The sequence below is a fragment of the Saccopteryx leptura genome, chromosome 2 (genome assembly GCF_036850995.1).
Source record: "Saccopteryx leptura isolate mSacLep1 chromosome 2, mSacLep1_pri_phased_curated, whole genome shotgun sequence".
NCBI classification, from domain to species: Eukaryota; Metazoa; Chordata; class Mammalia; order Chiroptera; family Emballonuridae; genus Saccopteryx; species Saccopteryx leptura.
In genome coordinates this window covers 202335539-202358712 of record NC_089504.1, presented here as the reverse complement: position 1 = coordinate 202358712, position 23174 = coordinate 202335539, and the positions used below count along the sequence as shown (strand labels likewise).

Sequence of the window (23174 nt, the reverse complement as noted above, 5' to 3'; positions counted from 1 at the left end):
TTCAATTCACAGCTTTGGCTTTCGAATGTATTATTCATAAGCCTGCCATCTCCACGTACCTCTCCAATCACTCTTCCCTTATAGATGAAAACTAACCTTTTCATCTACTACACTATTTATTGAGCTTAAAAATTCTTTCTTCACCAACAGATATCAAATTACAGTGAAATGCTTTCTCACAAAAAAGTTTTCCAACGAATTACCCTAACATGATTCTTTCTAAACACTTCAAAGCCTTACCAAAACAGTGGGAACTTTATCAAGAAAAGATCTCTGTAATTCTGTAATGAGGTAAACATAAATAAATAAATAAACTAAATAACCCATACCATTCCATATACATAACTGCTCCACTATACCCTAAATATTCGGCTCTACCATAATTTACAAGAATGCTTGCAACTTTTCAAAAAATAACCCTGTGTGATGATAGGCAAGCTCTCTACACATTTCAATACACTAAAATTACATGATCTTTCTTTATAACTCTGGTGACCCTCCACGTAGACCTCTACAAAGAAAGGTAATGACTATATCACTACATAAACATATTTTCAAGTGAACATCAAAAAATAATTCCTAACTAACTCAATGCCACCCTTAGAAAATAATTTCAAATGAATAATGATGGAATTCTATTTCCAAGGTCAGATTGTTCAAAGCTTTTCCAGCAGTATTTTCAGGACCACAGGTGAATATGCCCCAAGAGCATTTTCAGCCAACATGGTGGCACATAATACTTTTAACTCACCTAGGAGTTACTTCCAAGCATTGAATACAAGAAACTGCTGCTCAGGAACACCTACAATGCACAAGATGTTCGTCCAGGACACACAATAATCCTGCCCTTTAAGCTCAATACTAATCAGAAGATGAACAAACCCTATTCCTCTACATTACACTGGATGAAGAGTAACATAAAATACAAACAGCAGGTCATGCTGCTGATTCTACATCTCAAATAACATACCTCTCTTAAATGACCCACATGAAAACTGAAACTTAAACAATAAGAATAAACACAAAATATTCATCTTGCAATCTCTTCAGGGCAGTGTCTCAGGCTGAGAACACTCAGGAGAGAGGTGAGGAGGACTTCACAACTGAAGACACTTAATCCCACTGTGATAAACCACAGTGCGCATGTCCACATCACTGCTTCTTTTCATAAATCACTCATTCCTGTTTATTAAGATCACATATGCTCTTTACTCCTCATATTTTACATTCCATATTGCACCCTCTAAACTTTTCCTCATTGAAAAAGAAAACTCTGACCAGATTTGAGCCCCCCATGACCTCCTCAGAGCATGTGATGACTTAGTCTTTAGAATTTCCATGACACCTTGCATCTCTGCCCTAAACTCATTGAAAATTAAACATAGCTGTCGCTACTTCATTTCACCATTACTTGAGTTATAACTTAAAAAAAAAACCTCACTTGACCTCATTTCTTTCTTTTACCTTCCAAGCTCTAAAAATTTTTTCATCTCATACATAGCTACAAAAATGAAACAGTTGTTATTGAATAATTTATACCTTGATGACATATGACAATCACCTAAAATTTACTGCAAATTAAAAAATTAAGTAGAGAAAAAATAACATTTGTTCATAACAATCCTATCTAAATCCAAAAAAAAAAAAAAAAAATCAACTGTGCCCAACCAGGTTGGCTCAGTGGATACAATACCAGCCACAGTGCTGATGTCCCACATTCTACAGCCCTGGCTGGGAGGTGAGGTGTGATATTGGCATAGTTGATAAACTATCCACTTGGAATTCTGAGGACGCAGGTTTGAAACCCCTGGCTTTGTCCGCCATGTCAAGAGACATACTGAAACTGATCATGGCCAGTTTGCAATGTGGTAAAGTGTTGGCCCAGCATGTGGATATCCTGAATTGTATTCCTGGCCAGGTACACAAGTGAAGTGCCCATCTGCTGCTCTGTCCCTTCCCTGATCACTTTTCTCTTTTTCTTTCTTTCTTTCTTTCTTTCTTTCTTTCTTTCTTTCTTTCTTTCTTTCTTTCTTTCTTTCTTTCTTTCTTTCTTTCTTCTTTCTTTCTTTCTTTCTTTCTTTCTTCTTTCTTTCTTCTTTCTCTTTTTTCCTTCCTTCCTTCCTTCCTTCCTTCCTTCCTTCCTTCCTTCCTTCCTTCCTTCCTTCCTTCCTTCCTTCCTTTCTTCCTTCCTTCCTTTCTTTTTTTTCTTCTTTCTCTCTCTCTCTTTCCCTCCTGCAGCCATGTCTCATTTAGAATAATCCATATACATAAATGCTCCACTAGAACTGTAAAACTAAACAGTAGAGCTGATATTCAAAAACATTTAGAACTTTTTTTAAAAAAAAATGACTGCACAGAATGATAAAAACAAGTTTCTTCCGATGAAGATTCCCTGAAGTTCCATGGACTTTCTGGGTGTCTCTACTCGCCTTCTATCTAGAAAACTGTAAGAAAAGGTCATTACCATATTATTGTACTAATGTGTTTTAAAATCAATGTTATAAAAATGCCCCCAAAATAAATCACTAATATAATTACAAAGTGTTTGGAATAGAAAGGTAACAAAACTGCTTCATCATGAACATTTCTGATTCCACAAACAGCTTCAGCTTCAGTGCTTTTTTTGGACCAAATATAAATTTGCCCTGAGGGCATGCTTGGCCAAGATTTCAGAGTTTTATATTCTCTACTGGGGGTGGGGGATTGAAGCTGAGCATTTTTTGTGAGCTGTGCATAGAATGAACAAGTGCCCCTGACACCTATGATGCAGGGGATGTTCACTTGGGACAAAGAATGATCCAGCCCAAAAGGTCAATGCTACTCAGAATTCACACCTACTCTATATGGCACCATATAAAAACTAGAATACAAACAACAGGGCAATTGAAATCTTAGATCACAAATGCTGACTCTTGACCTACCCCCTTGGAAGCAGACAACTAAAAAAAAAATTACAAACCATCTTCAAAAATTGCTGACTAGGATTTTAGCAAAAACTGATGTCCCAGAAAATCCAAGAGGCAAGAAACATCTCACAACTAAGACACTGAATTACTCTCCAGACTTGTCATATCAGGTCTCTGCTTCTCCTCATGACTCAACTACTCAGTCTTTCACAACTGTTTATGAATGTCACTAAAAATCTTTTTTTCCATACTTACCTGGCAGGGGAGATACCATGATCACGAAGGTGGTTTTCCCAGGGCGAGGCTTACTCATTGCACTCCGAGTGTGCTGACCCCTGCGATTTCCCCAAATGTGGGAAACTCGACTGCATAATTTGTGGTAGTGGGGGACTGCGTTCGCACTCTCCCCTAATAAAAAAAAAATCTTTTTTCCCATTTTTCTACAACCCAGCATTCACCCTCTAAACTAGTATTCTTTTCCTTTGGTAAAATTAAACATGGATTCCTGTCTACAACTACCTTCTTTTCAAAACAATCTTTTAAGAGACCACAGAATACTGCTATCTACCAGTTTCACATAGCTTCAGTTCTTCTACAATATAAACCAAACAACAAATAAACCTATATTCCAGAACACTGATCCTCAGCCTAATTCAAACAATACTACATCACTTTAAAAAGAAAAAAAATACATTCTTTTCTTACCAATAAACATAAATAGCCTACTTCATGGAATAAAAGCTTCAGTACTCGATGTAAACTCCTATCTCTTCTTATACCATAAATGTTTCTCTTTACATCATAGGAAATATTTTCTTCATAAAGTAAATGGTGTCACAACAGTTTTGTCAGAAAAAAGAACAACCCTATATCGTACTATCTGAAAAAGTCACTTTCTGTGGATGTTAACAGACATGCACAACTAATAGAAAATGCTGAAGCAACCTACACCATAACACAGAAAATTAAAAGAAATGGAAACAAAACCAAAACATATTTGGATACCATGCACTACATTGAAAAGCAAAAGGCAGTCCTACAAATTATGGTCAGAAATTCATTTTAATACATTCCAATGAATGCAAATATCTAACTTCAATACAATAAGTCACAAACTAGAATAATAAAACTCAAATAATAAATCACGGACCTAAAACTGAAAAGAGAAAAACCTATAATTATAAAATGCGCCTTAACACACCTCTCTCATTCAAGGATATGGCAAACCTCCCAAAACCAATGCAGCCCCCCACAAAAACAATCAGTAAGTATATTTTAAAAAGAAACCTATAATTGCCAAAAATAAATCAATATACCTAACTATTCCACCATTCCAAAATACACATCTAACATGCTTTACAAAAATGCTTATAAATCTTTAAAAATTGACCCTACTGAACAATAAACCACCTTCCTAGACATTTCAATTACATATGCTCTCTTTATGGCTTACCACACCTTCCATCTAGAAACCTGTACATAAAAGTAGAAACAGTATCATCATGTTTGCATTTTTCAAAGACACATCTTAAAAACACACACACACACACACACACACACACACACACACACACACACACACACACACCCTAACATAAATTACTGGTAAAGTTAGGAAATAATTTCAATGAAGAAGTAAGTGTTGCATTCCTATCATTCTGCTCTCCAGAAATTTCATACCTATGTCAACTTTCTGAACCAGATGAATATGCCTTCATGGCATATTTGACCAGGATGGTGCCATTTTGTATTGTAAGGAGTGTTGAGGGCTGGGTGTTATGTGTAAGCACTAACTAGAAAGAACAGAAACACATGGGAGTGATGTCAGAGAAATGGCACTGTGAGGAGCGCTACCGATAACTCTCCCCAAAATTTCAACAAGTTCTTCAACCAGTGACAGAAAAATCTATCCTTGGAGCATCTGGAAATCTCACACACTGAACACGAAGGTATGATTGAGCGAAAAATTGACTAAATATATAATCAACCCTGTAGGAAATAAGACAGAGAAAGGAACACTGCCTTCCTCACTAACCTGAGCAAAGGCTGCTTTCACTTGGAACTAAGAGAGAGTGAGGGCTGAGGGTGTGGAGGGAGCCCGGCTGCGGTACAGATGTCCAAGCCTAGGAAAGAATGTGCCTGCGGCGACTCAGCCTGACCCGGCAAAGACGGGCGAGCAGCAGCTGCCATGAGCCCCGATATTCTGGTTGGCAAGCGTGGATAGTTTGTGAGAGGTTCCTCCTAGCACCCTAGGAGTGGGCGCCCGTGTTCCCGGACAGAGGGGTAGGGTCAGAGGCCTTTGCATGGGCTGTGACCAGAGTCTTGGTGTGGTCCCTGCACCCTGAACAGCGGTTCATGGAAAGTGAGTGAAAGCGAACTTCTCTATGTCCAAACTTCTCCTGGCAAGCAGGGCGCCTCACCCAGCCATTCAAGCTAACATACCGGGGAAGAAAAAATACAAAAGCATTAGGGGGAGGGGCGCACAAGCAGCTTGCAGTCTGTTTCTGGAACAGATCTGCAGATCCAATCGCTGATATTAGTTTTACCTACAGTCTGCTCACCTCCCAAATGACCTACGTGGCTCTAACTGACAAGATCTCTCTCAGTTCAATGATCTAAGACAAGAGGCGTGATATTTTTTAGTGCCTCTTGCTATGCATGTAGGGCCTACATGATTAAGCTGGTGGCGCTGATTGGCAGAGCTTTCATACTCAGGGCTATATGTTAAAAAGAGGGACTTGGCAGCTTTTAAGACCTCCTGTTCTGCAGGCAGTGACTAGGGCATCTTTTTCCCAGACAAAACAGGTTACAAAGTGCAAAAAACCTGGGAAGAGTGGTCTCACAGAGTGCTGAGGCATACTGGACATGCCTGGAGGATCATAGAAAGCCACCTTGAAAGCAATTGGCTCCCAGCCCCACCTGATTATGCTGGCAGCTCTGATTGTCAGAGCCTTACCCAGAGCACTGCACTGAGTGGGGATAGAGTGGGGATTTGCCAGCTCTTTGAGCCTCTTACTCCCCAGGCAGAGGCAGAGGCAGCAGCAACCTCATAGCTAGATCATCAGGCTGATAATTCAGGAAGGAGAGACTAGGAGAGAGGCTTCAGGAAAACAGACTCTCTCATTGTCAGAGTCTGCAAATGCTAACAAGTCGTTGTCAACTAGCAATGAGACTGAAGCCTAATATATGACATCACCATAGAGACTTATCAACTGCAAATCTCTACCTAAGCATGCCACAGGGGCAGAGCCTGGGGTACAGAATCACCAACTAGGACTAGGAGGGAAAAGAAAAAGGAAGAAGATAACCTCTCAAAAATCAAGAAAAATCCACAGACTTTATAATTTTTTCCACTTTTTTTTTGTTTCTTTCATCTTCTTGTCTTTATTACTTCTTTTTCTTCCACCTTGGTCCTTTTATTCTCTGCCCATCTTATTCTTTCCTCTTCTTGAACTACACTATCCATAAGTGTTACATTTCCCTTTTTCTTTCTTTTCTTCTTCCTTTTTCTCTATGAGGGTTACTCTCCAAAACCCTGAACTCTCTCTCTCTTCTTTTTTCTCTTTTTTTCTTTTCTTTTTTCCACTTTTTTCTCCCTCTTTATTAGTTTCTTCTTTTCTCCTTTACTTTTCCTCTCATTCAATTCCCAATCATGAACAAATTATTTTATTTGGGACTCAAATTTGTTCTTTGTGGCATTTAGGGTGCTTTTTACTTCACTTTTTAACTCATTAGCATTTCCCTCAACCCTGGCTCTCCATTTTATCTAGTTTTTGCTCCACTTAATACAATGGTATTTTTTTTCTTTTTTCTGTTTCCCTCTTATCCCTCTCATTATATCTCTGAGTCGACCATCACTTACAAGCAAATCATTTTATTCTTGACCCAAATTTTTTACCTTTTTTTGCATTTTGTGGGTCCCTACCTCCTTTTTTTGCCCCTTTATCACTTCTCCCAAACTCAGGCCCTCTGATATAGGTAGCTTTTGTTGCATTTAGCACAATATATTTCATACTTTATCACAATATTTTCTCAAGGAGAAGTGGAGAGGAGAAAAAAAAATAATAAATTTTCTTTTTTTTCTTTTCCATTTTTTTCTTTCTTTTTTTTTTACTTTTTATTCTTTATTAATTCCCATTAGTACTATCAACAAAACCCCCTCAGATGCCATTAAAAAAAGGGAATCAAATATCATGGATACAAAAGACAGAAATGTAGCACAGATAGATGAGGAAAAATCTATGGAAAAAAATTTTAATATATTGAAAATCTTGGAGCTAAATGACAGAGAGTTTAAAATAGATATCCTAAAAATACTCAGAGATATACAAGGAAACACAGAAAGGCAATTTAGGGAGCTCTGAAAACAACTCAATGAACACAAAGAATATATTACCAAGAAAATTGAAACTATGAAAACAAATCAAACAAAGATGAAAAACGCAATTCATGAACTGAAAAACGAGGTAACAAGCTTAGCTAATAGAACAGGCCAGATAGAAGGTGGGATTAGTGACATAGAAGTCCTGAAAGAGAGACACTTTCAGCCAAGAATACTATACCCATCAAAGCTATCCTTCAAATATGAAGGAGAAATAAAAAATTCACAGATACAGAAAAGATGAGGAAATTTATCATCAGAAAACTCCCACTCCAGGAAATACTAAAGGGGGGTTTTCCAACCAGATACAAAGAACAACACAAAACAAAACCACAAAGTAAAAGCTCCACCAAGAAAACAATAAAACCAAATTTGAACTGTGACAACAACAAAAAAAGGGGCGAGAGGACGGAGATTAACAGTAGCAAAGAACGATGGAGTGCAGAAACACTTATAAGATAGTGTACTACAATGAACATGGTAGGTACCCTTTTCATTACTTAATGGTAACCACCCTTGAAAAAACCACCACAGAAGCACATAACTTAAAAAAGGTAGCAACAGAGGAAAGAAGTATGGAATACAACCAAACAAAAACAAAGGATAGAAAAACAAAAGAGAAGAATCAAACAAGATACAAAACTAACAGAAAGCAATTTATAAAATGGCAATAGGGACCCCACAAGTGTCAATAATTACACTAAATGTAAATGGATTAAACTTACCAATAGACACAGAGTAGCAGAATGCATTTAAAAAGAAAACCCTACTGTATGCTGCATACAAGAAACACATCTAAGCAATAAGAATAAAAACAATTTCAAAGTGAAAGGCCAGAAAACAGTACTACAAGCAAATAACATCCAAAAAAAGCAGGCGTAGCAATACTCATATCTAATAATGCTGACTACAAGACAGCAAAAGTAATCAGAAACAAAGATGGTCATTTCATAATGATTAAGGGGACACTGAATCAAGAAGACAAAACAGTTCTTAATATATATGCACCAAACCAAGGAGTACCAAAATATATAAGGCAGCTACTGACTGACCTAAAATGAAAAACTGACAAAAATACAATCATACTTGGAGACCTCAATACACTGCTGATGGCTCTAGATCGTTCATCCAAACAGAAAATCAATAAAGATATATTGGCCTTAAACAAAACACTAGAGTAACTGGATATGATAGACCTCTGCAAGACATTTCATCCCAAAGCAAGAGAGTATACATTTTTCTCTACTATATATGAAACATTCTCAGGAATTGACCATATGTTGGGCCACAAAAATAACAACAGCAAACTCAGAAAAATTGAAGTTGTACCAAGCATATTTTCTGATCATAAAGACTTGAAACTAGAATTCAACTGCAAAAAAGAGGGAAAAAAACCCACAAAAATGTGGAAACTAAAGAACAAATTTTTTAACAACATACATTTAAATTTGAATGAGTCAAAGAAGAAATAAGCACAGAGATCAAAAGATATATACAGACAAATGAAAATGACAATATGACATCTCAGAATCTCTGGGATGCAGCAAAAGCATTAAAAAGAAGGAAGTTCATATCACATCAGGCCTATATGAACAAACAAGAGAGAACCCAAGTAAACCACTTAATGTCACACCTTCAGGAACTAGAAAAGAAGAATAAAGACAACTCAAAACCAGCCGAAGAAAGGAAATAATAAAAATCAGAGCAGAAATAAATAAAATAGAACACAGAAAAATTATTAAAAAAATTAATAAAAAAAAAGCTGGTACTTTGAAAAGATCAACAAAATTGACAAATCCTTGGCAAGGCTCACCAAGAAAAAAAGAGAAAGGACTCATATAAACAAAATCCAAAATGAAAGAGGAGAAATTACTACAGAAATCATAGATATACAAAGAATTATTGTACAATACTACAAAAAACTATACACTACCAAATTCAACAATCTAGATGAAATGGATAAATTCCTAGAACAATACAACGTTCCTAGACTGAGTCATGAAGAAGCAGAAAGCCTAAACAGACCAATTATCAGGGAGGAAATAAAAAAAACTATTAAAAACCTCCCCAAAAATAAAAGTCCAGGCCCAGACGGTTATACTATTCTACTCAAAGTCTTCCAAAAGTTGAAGAAGAAGCAATACTTCTAAACACATTTTATGAGGCCAACATAACCCTCATACCAAAACCTGGTAAGGACGGCACAATAAAGGAAAACTACAGACCAATATCACTAATGAATACAGATGCTAAAATACTAAACAAAATACAATACAATACAATAGCAAATCAAATACAACAACATATTAAAAAAATAATACATCATGATCAAGTGGGATTCATCCCCGATTCTCAAGGATGGTACAACATATGTAAAACGGTTAATGTAATACACTATATCAACAAAACAAAGAATGAAAACCACATGATCTTATCAATAGATGCAGAAAAGGCATTCAATAAAATACAACACAACCTTATGTTTAAGCCACTCAACAAAATGGGTATAGAAGAAAAATATCTCAACATGATAAAGGCCTTATATGATAAAACATCAGTCAACATCATATTAAATGGCATAAAACTGAGGACTTTCCCCCTTAAATCAGGAACAAGACAGGGTTGTCCACTCTCTCCACTCTTATTTAACGTGGTGCTAGAACTTCTAGCCAGAGCAATCAGACAAGAGAAAGAAATAAAAGGCATCCATTTTGGAAAAGAAGAAGTAAAGGTGTCACATTTTGCAGATGATATGATATAATCCTATATATTGAAAACCCCAAAGACTCCACAAAAAGATTACTAGAAACAATAAACCAATGCAGTAAGGTCGCAGGATACAAAATTAATATACAAAAGTCCATAGCCTTTCTATATGTCAACAATGAAACATTAGAAAAAAACAATTGCAACCAAAAAAATTAAATACCTAGGAATAAACATAACAAAGAATGTAAAGAGCCTATATAACAAAAACTACAAAGCATTGTTAAGAGAAATCAAAAAAGATACAATGAAAAGGGAAAATATTTGTTCTTGGATAGGAAGAATAAATATAATCAAGATGACCATATTACCCAAAGCAATATACAAATTTAATGCAATTCCCATCAAAATTCCAATGATATTTTTTAAAGAAATGGAACAAAAAAATCAGATTTATATGGAACTATAAAAAAAAAAATCCCTGAATAGCCAAAGCAATCCTAAGGAAAAAAAATGAAGCTGGGGGCATTATAGTACCTGACTTCAAACTATATTATAGAGCCACAACAATCAAAACAGCATGGTATTGGCAGAAAAATAGACATTCAGACCAATGGAACAGAATATAAAGTCCAGAAATAAAACCACATATATATGGTCAAATAATTTTCGATAAAGGGGCCAACAACATGCAATGGAGAAAAGGAAGCCATTGGTGCTGGGAGGGAAAGAGGGAGAGAGAGGGAAAGGGAGTGGAGAGAAGCAGATGGACGCTTCTCTTTCTGGGTACCCTGATTGGGAAAAGAACCCAGGATGTCCAATGCTGGGCTGATGCTCTACCCACTCAGCAAACAGCCAGGACAGGCCATCTATTCTTCAATGACCTTGACAATTTGTATCAAGAAATTTTTCCATTTTATTTAAGTTGAAGTTTTTTACATAAAGTTTTTTATAAAATTTCCTTATCATTTAATGTCATCAGGATGTTTTCTCTTTCACTTCTAATGTTGGCTATTTTTAGCTTTTTGTCTTTTTAAAAATTTTTTTAGAGAGAGACAGACAGACAGGAAGGGAGAAAGACTAGAAGCATCAACTCAAAGTTGTAGCACTTCAATTGTTCATTGATTGCTTTCTCATATGTGCCTTGACTGGGGTGCTCCAGCCGAGACAGTGACCCCTTGCACAAGCCAGTGAACTTGGGCTCAAGCCAGTGTCCATGGGGTCAGGTCTGTGATCCTACACTCAAGTCAGTGACCCTATGCTGAAGCTGGTGAGCCTGTGCTCAAACCAGCAACCTTGGGGTTTGAACCTGAGCCCTCAGTATCTCAGGTCAGCCTGATGCTCTATCCATTGTGCCATCACCTGGTCAGGCTCTTCTTTTTGTCTTGACCAGACTAGCTAGAGATTTATCAATTTTATTGGTTTGATGTTGAATTCCACATTCTGGCTGTTGTACTGAAGGAAGACTAAGAGGGCAAAAGCAGAAGCAGACCCACAGAAGGCAGACCGAGAGCAGCCTAGGTCAGGAGGTTGCAGTGGAAGAGGGTAGACACATGATCACATTCCGGATGCATTTTGAAAGTAGAATGAAAAGATAAGATGGATAAAAAACATTGATCAAAAACAGACAAAGATAGGAGATATGACTCCAAAATTTTTGTCTTGAGCACCTGGCAGAGCTCAGTATCTGTGGATGGGAATGGGAAGACCATGAGGACCAGAAGAAGGAGCTCAAGTCTGAGAAAGTGGAGTTCAGTAAGTGCACTAGGCCTGCAAGTGCAGGTGGTCAAGAGTCTGTGGGATACACAGGCAGGAGCTCAGGAGGAGGCCTGGACTAATGATACAAAATTGAATTCACAATATTTAAAGCCACAGGAAGAGGTGGAGATGATAAAGATGGCAGTCAGAGATGGAAAGTAAACCAGAGAGAGAGAAAGAGATGGGTTTCCAGGAGAAGAGAGTGGGAGCTAAGGAAGGGGCTGTGGACAGGAGTATAAGGGGAGGCCTGAGGATGTGTAGGCTCAGAGGAACTTAACAAGAGCACTTCAAGCTCTGTGTTGCAGTGAAGATAAATCAGAGAGAAAAACACCAGTGTCTCAAAGAGCTGTTTGATGTGAAGGAAAGAACAAAAATAGGGAAGTTGATAGAGGAGGAAGAGAATGTTTTAATGATGGAAGAAATAACAGTGAGCTGATATATTGATACAGATTATTTAACAGAGAGAAAATGGATGGGACAAGAGACAGGAAAAAGAATGAGAATGGGACAGGTGTGCAAGTTAAGGAAACTGACCTAAGCTCACCCATCCGAGGAGAGTCAGCTGAGCTCAAGGACACAGATGCAGGGAGGAGGATGGTTGGGGGGTGGGGATGGTGTAGATCTTCCTCTGGCTACTCTAATTTTCCTTCTGAAGGGGAAGCTGTCATCGCAGGAGGGTGAGGGTGGGGAGAACATGCTAAAGGTTCACTTTCTCCTTGACATGGCCTAAGCTGTGTGGTCCTCTTGGTGAGCTTGGGAGAGAGTGTGATGGAGGACTGGGCTCCCTAGGGAGGTGCGGCCAGGCCATGCCCAGTTCCAACATGCAGCCACCAGCTCTGGGCAACCTGGACAGACCATTTAACTTCACTGCACCTCAGTTTCCTCATATGAAAAGGGAGCATTACTGTGCTGACCTACAGGCCGGTTATCAGGGGGCACAGTCGATGCACAACACAAGCACCATGGCAGCCATCCTCCATCCCCAGACAGGCCCCACACCCCCTCTGGGCACTCCCACCCGGGGACAACTCTCAAGGATGGGAGCATGGCTCTGGCTTGATTCCCTCTCCCCGACGTGACCTTGCTCACCTGGAGCCAACTTGATCTCCAGTGCAGTCCGGATGAGGGCCATCAGTGTGGATGTGAAGTGAAGTTGTCCTCATTGGAGATGAGCATGTTCATGCAGACCAGGCGCTGGGGACAAGGGGGGCAGGTCAGGGCCCGGCCTTCAGGGATACCCCCACCACAAGACCACTCAGTGCTGGAGGCCCCTGGAGGTGAGCCCTGCAGGTGCCTGGGACAAAAAGAGGTTGGGAGTTTTGCCAGCATTCCTACTCACTCCTGGACCCCTGCCCTCCCTCATGTGAGCTGGGGATTCTCCTGGCTGCGGAAAAGTAGAAGTCCAGGTAGAGACTGGACCCTGGGGCTTCCCAGGAGCCTGGATCACTCTGAAAGAGCAGGCACTTCTTCAGCCACAAGGCTCCCTGCTGGCTGCCCATGGTCAGGATGAAGGTGCATGGTATCGCCTAAAAGGGAAGGAATCTGGGAGGCAGGACCAAAGCTGAGGTGGCTGGGGACAACCCACAGAAAGGAGGGAAGATGCCTATCCCTTACTCCTCTGCCCACCTGGAGCACTGGACAAGGGGTGAGGTGGCCATGAGACTCCAGGCCCTCTGGCATAGCTCCCAAGGAAGGCTCCTCAGCCCCAGCAGAGCTTCTGCCTCTCATCACCCACCTGGGCAGGCGGGAAGAGACACCCAGTGCCACTTGCCCAAGGTATCCAGGGAGTCTCAAAGACCAGCTACATTTGGAAAGACCCAGAAAGCTGGGATTGCACAGGCCTGGGCTCTGCCAGCAACGTGGGGCAGGCAAGGAGAGGCTCAGGGCCATCTGCAGGATACAAGCACTCCAGAGCACAGTGGGACAGTTTCCCACCAGGTGAAAAATCCCCCTTCCTGCTTCAGTCCCCAAGGACAGAAGAGCCTGTCTGCACTGCGTGCCTCTGGGCACAGCCAGCAGCAACCCAGAGTCCAGGGCTCTGAGGACTTACATGCTCTCTGGGGGTAAATCAGGTGTGTCTGGAGTGTTCTCAGCATGGAGAGTGCTGTGATCCACCTGTCCTTTCCCAGCAGCCTCCTCTCCCTTCCACAGAATGGGAGCTAGGAATGGGGCACAGGGCCCTCACTGGGTCTGCCGGTCCTCTGCCATGTCTGCAGCCTGTAACATGACATTCTCTGGGGAGGACCAGTTGGCCCCCAGCTCTGCCCCAGAGTCCCAGCACCAAATGTAACCCTCACCCTAGTGGAGGGTGGGTGGCCAGAGACCTGAACACATATCCTGTCCCCTGAATGCTGGCAAAGCCCCACTTCACACATCTGACTGTGGTCCTAGGACCTCACATGTCACCTGTGTGATGCACCCTCCAAAAAACAGCTTCCCAGAGCACTGTGTCCCTGCAGACCAGCACCAATGAAAGTGGAAAGGCAGAGGAATTTCTCTCTGGGGACTTGGGGAATCAGGGAACGAAAAAGGAGGAGCAAAGCAGGTGATTTCCAAGAATGGAGTGCTCCATCCAGGGCATCTTTCCCCAGAGGGCCTGGAGTCTCAGGGTGCAGCAGAGGACCACAACCTGGACAGGAGGACAGGCCTCCCTGCCCTGGTCCTTGGCACTCTTGGCCACAGCTCTGTGCATCTCCTGTACCTTCCCCAGCTTACAAGCCTGTCTACCCCTCCCATCCTGAATTCTCCCTTGGCCTCTTCATGCCCAGAAACTTGGAGTTGGCCAGCATGGCAGGGGAAGGGTTCCAAAGCTGCCCTATCAGGCCCTGCGGCCCACCCTGGCCCCAGGTGTCAGTGTGGACAGAGCTCTGCTTCTTGGGGACAAAGCTATGGTCTTGCATGCAGGGCCTCCAGGCAGGCACAATGCACATGCCAGGCAGGGAAGGCTGAGGAAGACACCAGAGGCCATCTGCATGGGGCTCCCAAAGACTGTGCTGAGCCAGGGGACAGACATGTCTGGAACCAGAGCACAGAGACAGACAGTGTGGACAGACCAGACAGACAGAGAAGTTCTGGTGGAAGCCCACTCAGAGAGAAAGAGATGGCAGGAAGGCTCCTGATACATGCTGGCTGTCTGCTGGGGGCACAGGACTATGGGAGGGCTCATGGGGACGGGTGCTTAAGAAACATGAGGGGGTGACAGATGCATGAGTGGAGAGAGCAGGCATGCCTGGAGGTGTCCCTTGGTTTACATTCTTCCTGGCAACTCAGCTGGCTGCATCATCAGCAGTTGGGGTAGGGGGCCACAGGCCACCTGGGTGCTGAGGCTGTGCCCACTCTGCAGTGACCCTCAGAGGAGTATTTCCTTGGCATGCTTCCTCTTCAATGCCATGGTGGGCCCCCGAGACTCCGCAGACATACTTCCTCCCCAGGCTGCTGCAACCGGGCCTGGGGAGTTCTGCAGGTGTGGACTGGGATGGCTTTCTCACATGCACCTAAGGCCCTGCAGGCCTCTCTTCTTCCAGGGTCAGACCCAAGGGTGGGGGACAAAGGAGTGAGTGTAGAACAGCCCAGAAAAAAAGCCTGTGTCAAAAAACTGGTGTACCCCCTCATTCTAGGAAGGAGAGGGGAAGAAAAGCCAGGGGACGGTTCTGTCTGCTTCCTGAGCCTCTTGGGGCTCTCAGGGGAGCCCTGGGGGTACAGGGGGCCTCTGCAGAGACACCGTCATGGTGTCTGTGTCCCTCTGTCTGGGAAGGAAGTGGAAATGGCTGGGGCGAAGAAAATAAAGAAAACATTGAGACAGCAGACTGGCAGACAGACAGATGGATAAGCCCCAACAAGAGGTAGGAGACCAGCCCCAGCACAGACAGCCTTCAGGGAGCAGGGTCAGGGTCCACCTTGTATGCAACTCGAGCAGGGCATTTCTTCCCCAGCCCCAGGGGCGAGGACATGTGTTTCAGCATCTCAAACATGTCATTTTAAGTGATGCGCCCACTGGAGACCCGGCCGAGGGTCCACAGGAGAGTGCGGGAGGGGCAGGGAAGAAGAAGACAAGAAAACAGATCCAGTTAGCCAGGGTCAGAGTGAATCCTGAGTCAGATAATGAAAGGAGGGTCTCCGCTCCTCTTGACCCCTCCATGCCCCCCCCAGCCTCACCTCCTCACTCCAGCCCCATGCAGGGCAGTGGGCAGGGGGACATCTGAGCTATGAACATGGAAGGATGAGAAAGGGCTGCATCAGGGCAGCTTTGGGTTGTCAACTTCTGATTTTACACTTTTAGAAACTACAGAAAATGCCAAATCAGAAAAGAGCTGCCTGACCGTGTCCACAGCTGGTGGACAGGCTGTGACCACTGAGGCAGGCCCGAGAACCATGGAAACACCAGCTTTTCCTTAATACTCAGCTTGCTTCCAAGTTAGCCACGAGGCCCAAAGCGGAGAAGAGTCTAAAACAAGCAGGAGAACTAGAGCAGAGGGACGCTGTTCTGCAGGAACCCAGAGGCTCCAGACAAACTGGACAGGGCCAGCCCTGACCAAGCCCAGAGACACCTGAGGCCGGCCCAGAGCAGGGCTGCTGCTGGGGTCAGGGCTGGGCAGGAAATGGGGGACAGTGGGCAGGGATGGGGTGGTGGGTAGCTCAGACAGGCTATGGCCTGGCATCACCCTTTCCCCCTCCGGACACTGTGCGGGACAGGCAGGGACCAGAACACAGCCTGAGGCTCCAGACTCAGGAGAGCATCCTGGGGCCAGCAACTACCTCAAGCATCACCTCCACCACAGACTCCTGCCTACTGTACCTGCTTGGGGTCCCAGAGGCACAGACAGGTTCAGGCCACCCAGGAGAAAAGGGGCAGACCCTTCCTGGGCCTGGCCTTCTGCCCAGGGCTCCCAACCTTGGCTGCACAAATCAGTCCAGAGGGGCAGCAGACCCTGGGATGTTGGACTCCTCTGACCCAGAGGGGCAGCTACTCCTGGCCTACTTGTGCCCATGTCCCTTCCTCCAAGCCCTCGGCCTCTAGTTTCTCTGACCATCAGCCCACCCTTGAGAGCCCAGGAGTTGTGTTGGGTGACGTCTGGCCCCGGCTCTCATCCAGCAGCTGGTGTGGAGCTCACAGCCCAGCCAGGAGGTTCTGTGTGCACTGTCTCACAGGCTGTCTGTCCCCAGCCAACTGGAGGGTCAGGGAGATCAGATGGGGAACCAGAACATCCAGGAGTCTAGAGTGCGGGTCAGGGCAGGGTGGGAGGAGAGAGAGGTGAGGTGTCGTCATTCCCAAACCAGGCAGGAAGTGTGTGCAGTGTTTGCGTTTTGGGCAAGGAAGATATGTCAGATGGAGGCTCTGAAGTTGCAAACCTTGTAGGCCAACCTACGAGGGCAGCTCTTCCCTAAGCTAACGGGTGGCACAATACAACACAACAAACTGTACATATCCTTATAATGAATCCGGTAACTGGAAAGGAAACGTCACAGGTTATGGCAACCAAGGCACTTGACCTCATCTGCCCACACACCCAACCTGATGGGCAGACATGCAGGTGAAACGGGGCGGCTGGACAGGTGGCTCCCTGGTGGGGCCAGGGGCTGGGAGCCCCTGGATCAGGGCCAGAGATAGTCTGTGAGCCCCTCTTTACACATGACCACTGTCCCAGCCTACCCCACCCAGCAAAAAATCCATCCTCTGGCAGCCCTGTCCCAGGAGTGCCTGAGCCCCCAGGGGCTCTCCTGACTGTCCCCACCTCCCTAAATGAATGCCCTGGAATCGGGGTTCCAGCAAGGGACCCACTCACCCCAGGGTTAGCTTCTATCTCCTGTATATGCCCCCCAGTTCAATCATCTCCAAACTATGAGGCCTCACTTGTGGAAAAAAGGGGAAAAAGAGGAAGCCCCACTGTGGCCTACCCAAAGTGCATGCCAACCTCAGGGGACCCACGGGACCACCACAACAAGGCTGAAAACATGGTAGAGCCCAGCTCAACACCACCCAGTCTCAATCCACACCCTGGCTCATCTCTCCTCTGCCATCAAAACCCTCAGATGCCACCAGATTAAAAGTATGGGTCTGATACTGTCACTCAGATTCAAAAACTATGCTCACAGTCTATTAAACAAAGTCAAAGATACTTATTTAACCCTGATTTCAAGACCTTTCCCAACATGTCCTAGCCACCCTTTGTTACACTGTCTCCCTTTCAGCCAGACACACTCAGCCTCCACCATCTGCCCCTCCACCTGCCCTACTCTGCACTCTGTCCATCCATCTAGTCTGTTCCACACACTCTGGCTCACACACCACCTCCTCTGATCCACATCTCCCTCCTCAGGCACTCCCTGGCCTCGTGCTTGGGCTTCTCTTTTCCCCTGTGACCCAGCACAGAGTCCACATGGACCCTGGTCCTCAGCACTCAGGATGCTAACTGAACAGGAATGGACATAAGGACGAGTGACAAACTCACAAGTGAGCATGACCATGATGTTCCCTCTGGAGTCCACACTCACTATATTGTTGAGGCCGCAGGAACCCCCAAAAGCAGCAGCTCTAAGCCTTCCTCCTCTCCCCCAGCAGGCATGTATTTGTGCATATAAGCCCACCCATGCTCACAGGCACTCAACACACACAAGCATGCACCATTACATGCATGCACATACACTCTCATGCACATGGTTGTGCACCTGTCACATAGCCACAGAGGGGTAAACACACACATATATGAAAGCTTGGGAAACTTCACAAAGTCCTATTGTTGTTTCAAAATCTCTCTGAGAAGGAGGACACAGCAGAGTCGTCCCCTGGGAAATGACCACATGCTGGCATCTGTCCCGGAGACTAGTATAAAGCTCACACCACTGTCTCTCCTGCCCAGGATGTGGGGTCAAGACCCAATCAGCTCAGAGATTCCCTCCCAGAGTCTGGAGGTGACCTGCTCTAAGCCCAGACCTGTGGGAGCAGTAAGCATGTTAGCTGGGGTCACACCTCTGCCACTTTGTGGACTTAGGTCTGGTGTGGGTGCAGGAGTGACTCTGGCGTGAGGTTTACATTCTGCTGTCTGCTTCCCCACAAACACTTTTTTTTCCATGACCTTGACTACAGGGATTCCCAAAAGCCCAGATGAGAACTCTGCCCAATCACAAGCCACAGCCTGGCCCGAGTTCAGTTCCCGTGTGTTCTACCTCTGTCTCAACTGTGCTGGCCAGGGAGTTCAGGGTCTACACTTCACACCAACTGGGGGACATCCTCCCCTCTCCCAACCTGCCTTTGCCCGTTGGTCCAAGTCCCATCTAAACAATCTGTCTTTCTGAAACACAATCTCCTCCACAAAAAATGTGCCAGAAACGGCAGTGTCTATGCGACCATGTCAGGATGAGTCAATGCTGCCTACATCATAGTCTCTGCCGTCTGTGCCCAAGAAGGACCAGACCTTGTGTGTGGTCTGATCTGATGGGCCTTCTCAACCAGAGAACCTGTGACTGTCCCTCAGTCAGGAAAATGACAGGGCTCTCCAAGGCCATGAAAATGGCTACGCACACCATGAATCAATACTAACAGCCATGCTTGTTTCACACTGCAGGGAACTGAAAGCTTTTCCCTACAATGAAAAACATGCTGCGGTGTTGGGGGCCTGGAAGTGCCTGGGCCATGGTGCTGCTAGGAGCTCCAGGACTTTCCCAGATGGGAAAGGGTCGCACAGGCCCCTTCTGGGTCCACATTGTGCTGAGGTGGAGCTCCAAGTGGTGAGGGAGCCTTTGGGACCTGCAGGTCAGAAAGCTCCAGGGCATTTTCTATGCTGACCTTCAGCTTAGAGAAAGGCGGGCAGAATCCTGCTGCTCACTGTGAGGACACTGATCCCCTCTGAGTCCTCTGCCACACAAGGGCTGTGCAAGAAGGACATGGCAGGACACATGTGCATGCAGCTCCAGTTTCCCGTCCCCTCAGAGCATAGGAGGTCACAGGCACCCTCCCACTCACTGAGGCACAGTTCACGTGCATGTCTGCTGAGTGCTCTCCCTGAGCTGCAGGCCTGTGCCGTACCTGGAAGACAGGTCTATCGGTCCCTCCATGCTCTGCCTTGCAGAGAACATGCCCTCAAACTACTCAAGTAACTGCTTGAGAGATGAATGAATGAGCAGGTGAATGAATAAGGGATGGAGAATGCACAGGTGGGCAGGGAATCCATGCTGCTCAGCTAGCCCTGCAAATGAGAGTACACCATGGGCATGCAGGGGTCTCCCAGGAAACGTGGTCTCAAACCACCTTCTGACCCCCAAACCATGCCCTTTATAAGACCCTTGCTTTACCAAGGGTCTCATACTATCCCTCACTCACACAACAAACATAGTAAACCTTTCCCACCATGACCAAGGGGTCCTACATCCTGGTAGCTCACTAGATTTCAATAAAAGTTCACCGAGCACTATTTGTAGCCTGATCTGAGGATACAGAGGGGCATAAAGTTTCCTGTCCCTGAGAGAGATGGCAGAGCCCTGACCCGGTCGGGAAGAACATTCTGTGGCCATGTCGTTCCTGCCCACGATGGCCTCTGTGCTCTGTGAGGATGAGCAGGCTTGAGAGAGGGTGCCCTGCAAACTCCACAGCCTCTTTCAGGGCCTCCCACAACCCCTTATGTGATGACCATTCAGTAAGAACCCCAAGTCTCACAAATACACTGAAAATGTTACATGAACCCCAGGTAACATCCAAAGGGCTGGACTGAGGATTCAAAGAGATTTCTCAGCCTGGGGAGCTGTCGAAAAGTGCATGAAGCCCAAGTGGGAGACCCAATGAGGCTGCTATCCCACAGGAGCAGGAACCCTGAGCCCCAAACAAAACCTGACAGGGATGCTCACTTGTAACTTGTCTGATGCCACCCCAGCCCTGTTCTGATACCAATGGGTCTGAAACAACCCTGAGGATCACAGAGTGTGGCGGCTCACTCACCACGCAGCTGGGTTGTACTCAGCCCAGACCCTGATGAACTCATCTAGGTGATAAGGCCCTAGGATGGAAGAGTCCCGCGTAAGGTACTCAAAATTGTCCATGATTACAGCCATAAAGAGGTTCAACATCTGCAGGACAGGAAGGAGAAGAGATGACGTAGAGAGACCTCAGCCTGCCCTCTCCTGGCACCCCCACCCTGCAGTCAAAGTCTGTGTGAGACCATCAGGGTGGCAGAGGTCACTCTGTCTCAGCCAGAGCCGGGCCTCCTCCACATGGCCACTGCCAGCAGCAGCAGCCTCAGCCTCATGTTGTGGGGTTAGGAGACGACTGACCACATTTAGCCCTCTGAAGGTTTCTGCTCTCTGATTCTATGGCTTGTCCTAACTCAGGCCCCATCGTCTGACATCCATGATCCACCCTGCCATCCAGGTTTATCTTTTCCCATTCTGCAATCCCATCCTCTTCCCTCTGAGCAAGGACAGCAGTGACTTTGGAGTATTAACAGTTTGGTCACAAAAGGCCAAAAGCTCACAAGCTTCTTTTTTGTTGACTTGAAATTCACATAACATACAATTACTCATTTTAAAAATGTTTGTTGTATTGATTTTAGAGAGCTAGGAAGGGAGAGACATTTATCTCCTCCTGAATGTGCCTTGACCAAGGATTGAACTGGCAATCTCTGTGCTTTGGGATGATTCTCCAACCAACTGAGTTACCAGGTCAGGGTTCAGGTTTTTTATTCATTAATAGAGAAAGAAAGGGGAGAGGGAAAGGAAGCAAAGGAAGCATCCATTTGTTGTCCCACTCAGCTGTGCATTCATTGGTTGCTTCCCCTGTGTGCCCTGATGCGATCAAACCCATAACCTTATTGTTTTGGGACGATGCTGTTAACCAACGAAGCTAACCGGCCAGGATCTAAGAAGCTTTTAATGTACCTGTTGGCCATTTGTATGTCTTCTTGGGAAAAATGTCTATTCAGCCACATTGTGTTGACTATGGTAGCTTCCCTCCCCACACACACACAAAGAGAGTCAGAGAGAGGGACAGACAGAAAGTGAGAGAGTTGAGCACCTTAGTTGTTCATTGATTGTTTTCTCATATGTACCTTGACCTGGGAGGCTATAGCAGAGAGAGTGACCCCTTGCTCAAGCCAGCTACCTTGGGTTCAAGCCAGTGACCTTGGAGTCATGTCTATGATCCCATGCTCAAGCTGGCAACCTCGGGGTTTCAAACCGGGTCCTCCATGTCCCAGTCCAATGCTCTATCCACTGTGTCACTGCCTGATCAGGCTGATTATATGGTAGCTTTATGATAGTCTTGAAATTGGGAAATGTGAGTCCTCTGTGTTGGCTATTTAGGGCTCCTTGAAATTCTGTATTAATTTGAGGGCAGACTTTTTTATTTCAGCAAAAAAACCTCAGAAAAACCTAAGTTACTTTCAGGGAGTGTTGCCATCTTAACAATATTGTCTTTTGATTCATGGACATGGCTGTCTATCCACTTAATTAATGTTTAATTTCTTTCAGCATTATTTTGCAGTTTTCAGTGTACAAGTCTTTTGCCTACATGGGTATTTATTTATTCCTACATATTTTATTCTTTTGAATACTAATGGTAATAGAATTATTTCCTTTGCAGATTGTTCACTGCTAGTGTGCAGAGATTTCTGTGTGTGGATTGTATGTCCTCCACGCTGGTGAACTCATTTATCAGCTACTGTAGTTTTTGGTGTGTGTGTATTTTTTGTGACTTTCTATACATGGAACAATGTCACCTACAAATGTAATTTTCCTTCCTTTCCATTTGGATGCCTTTTATCTCTTTCTTTCTCACTGCTCTAGAGGGACTTGTATCACAGCGATGGACAGCAATGATCTGAGTGGGCATCTTTGGCTTGATCCTCTTCTTTGGGAGAAATCTGTCAGTCTTTCGCCATCAAATATGGCATCAGCTATGGGTTTTCAGAAAAGCTTTTTATTATGTTCAGGAAGTTCCCTTCCAGTCCTAATTTGTTAAGTGATTTTATCATGAAAGTGTGTTTAATTTTATCAAGTACTTTTTTTTGCATCTACTGAAGTAACCATGTGGGTTTTCTCCTCATCAGTGTGGTCCTCACACTGACTGACTCCTCTGTGTGTTGTGTGTTGAGCCACCCTTGCCCTCCTGAGACAAATCCTATTGGGTCACAGTGCAGAACCCTTGTACCAATGCAATTAATCTGCTGATATCCTGTTCAGGGTATTTACATCTATATTCATGAGGGACATGTCTGGTTTTGGTGTCAAGGTAACACTAGATGGAGTTTGCAAGTGTTCCCTCCTCTTCAATTTTTTGAAGGAGTTTGAGAGCACTGGCATTAGTTCTTCTCTGCATGTTTGATAGAATTTATCACTGAAGCCATCTGGTCCTGGACTATATTTTGAGAGGATTTTTTTGTGTGTGTGACAAAGACAGAGAGAGAGACAGAGACAAGAATAAGGACAGACAGATAAGA

General features: G+C 44.6%; 1 non-coding gene across 1 annotated transcript; it reads left to right on the top strand.

Annotated features, from left to right (window-relative positions):
- The first annotated feature begins 3153 nt into the window (after positions 1-3153).
- LOC136396220 (U1 spliceosomal RNA) lies at positions 3154-3317 on the top strand. The gene has a single exon (XR_010749614.1). It is a non-coding gene; the product is annotated as a U1 spliceosomal RNA (small nuclear RNA).
- The last annotated feature ends 19857 nt before the right edge of the window (positions 3318-23174 follow it).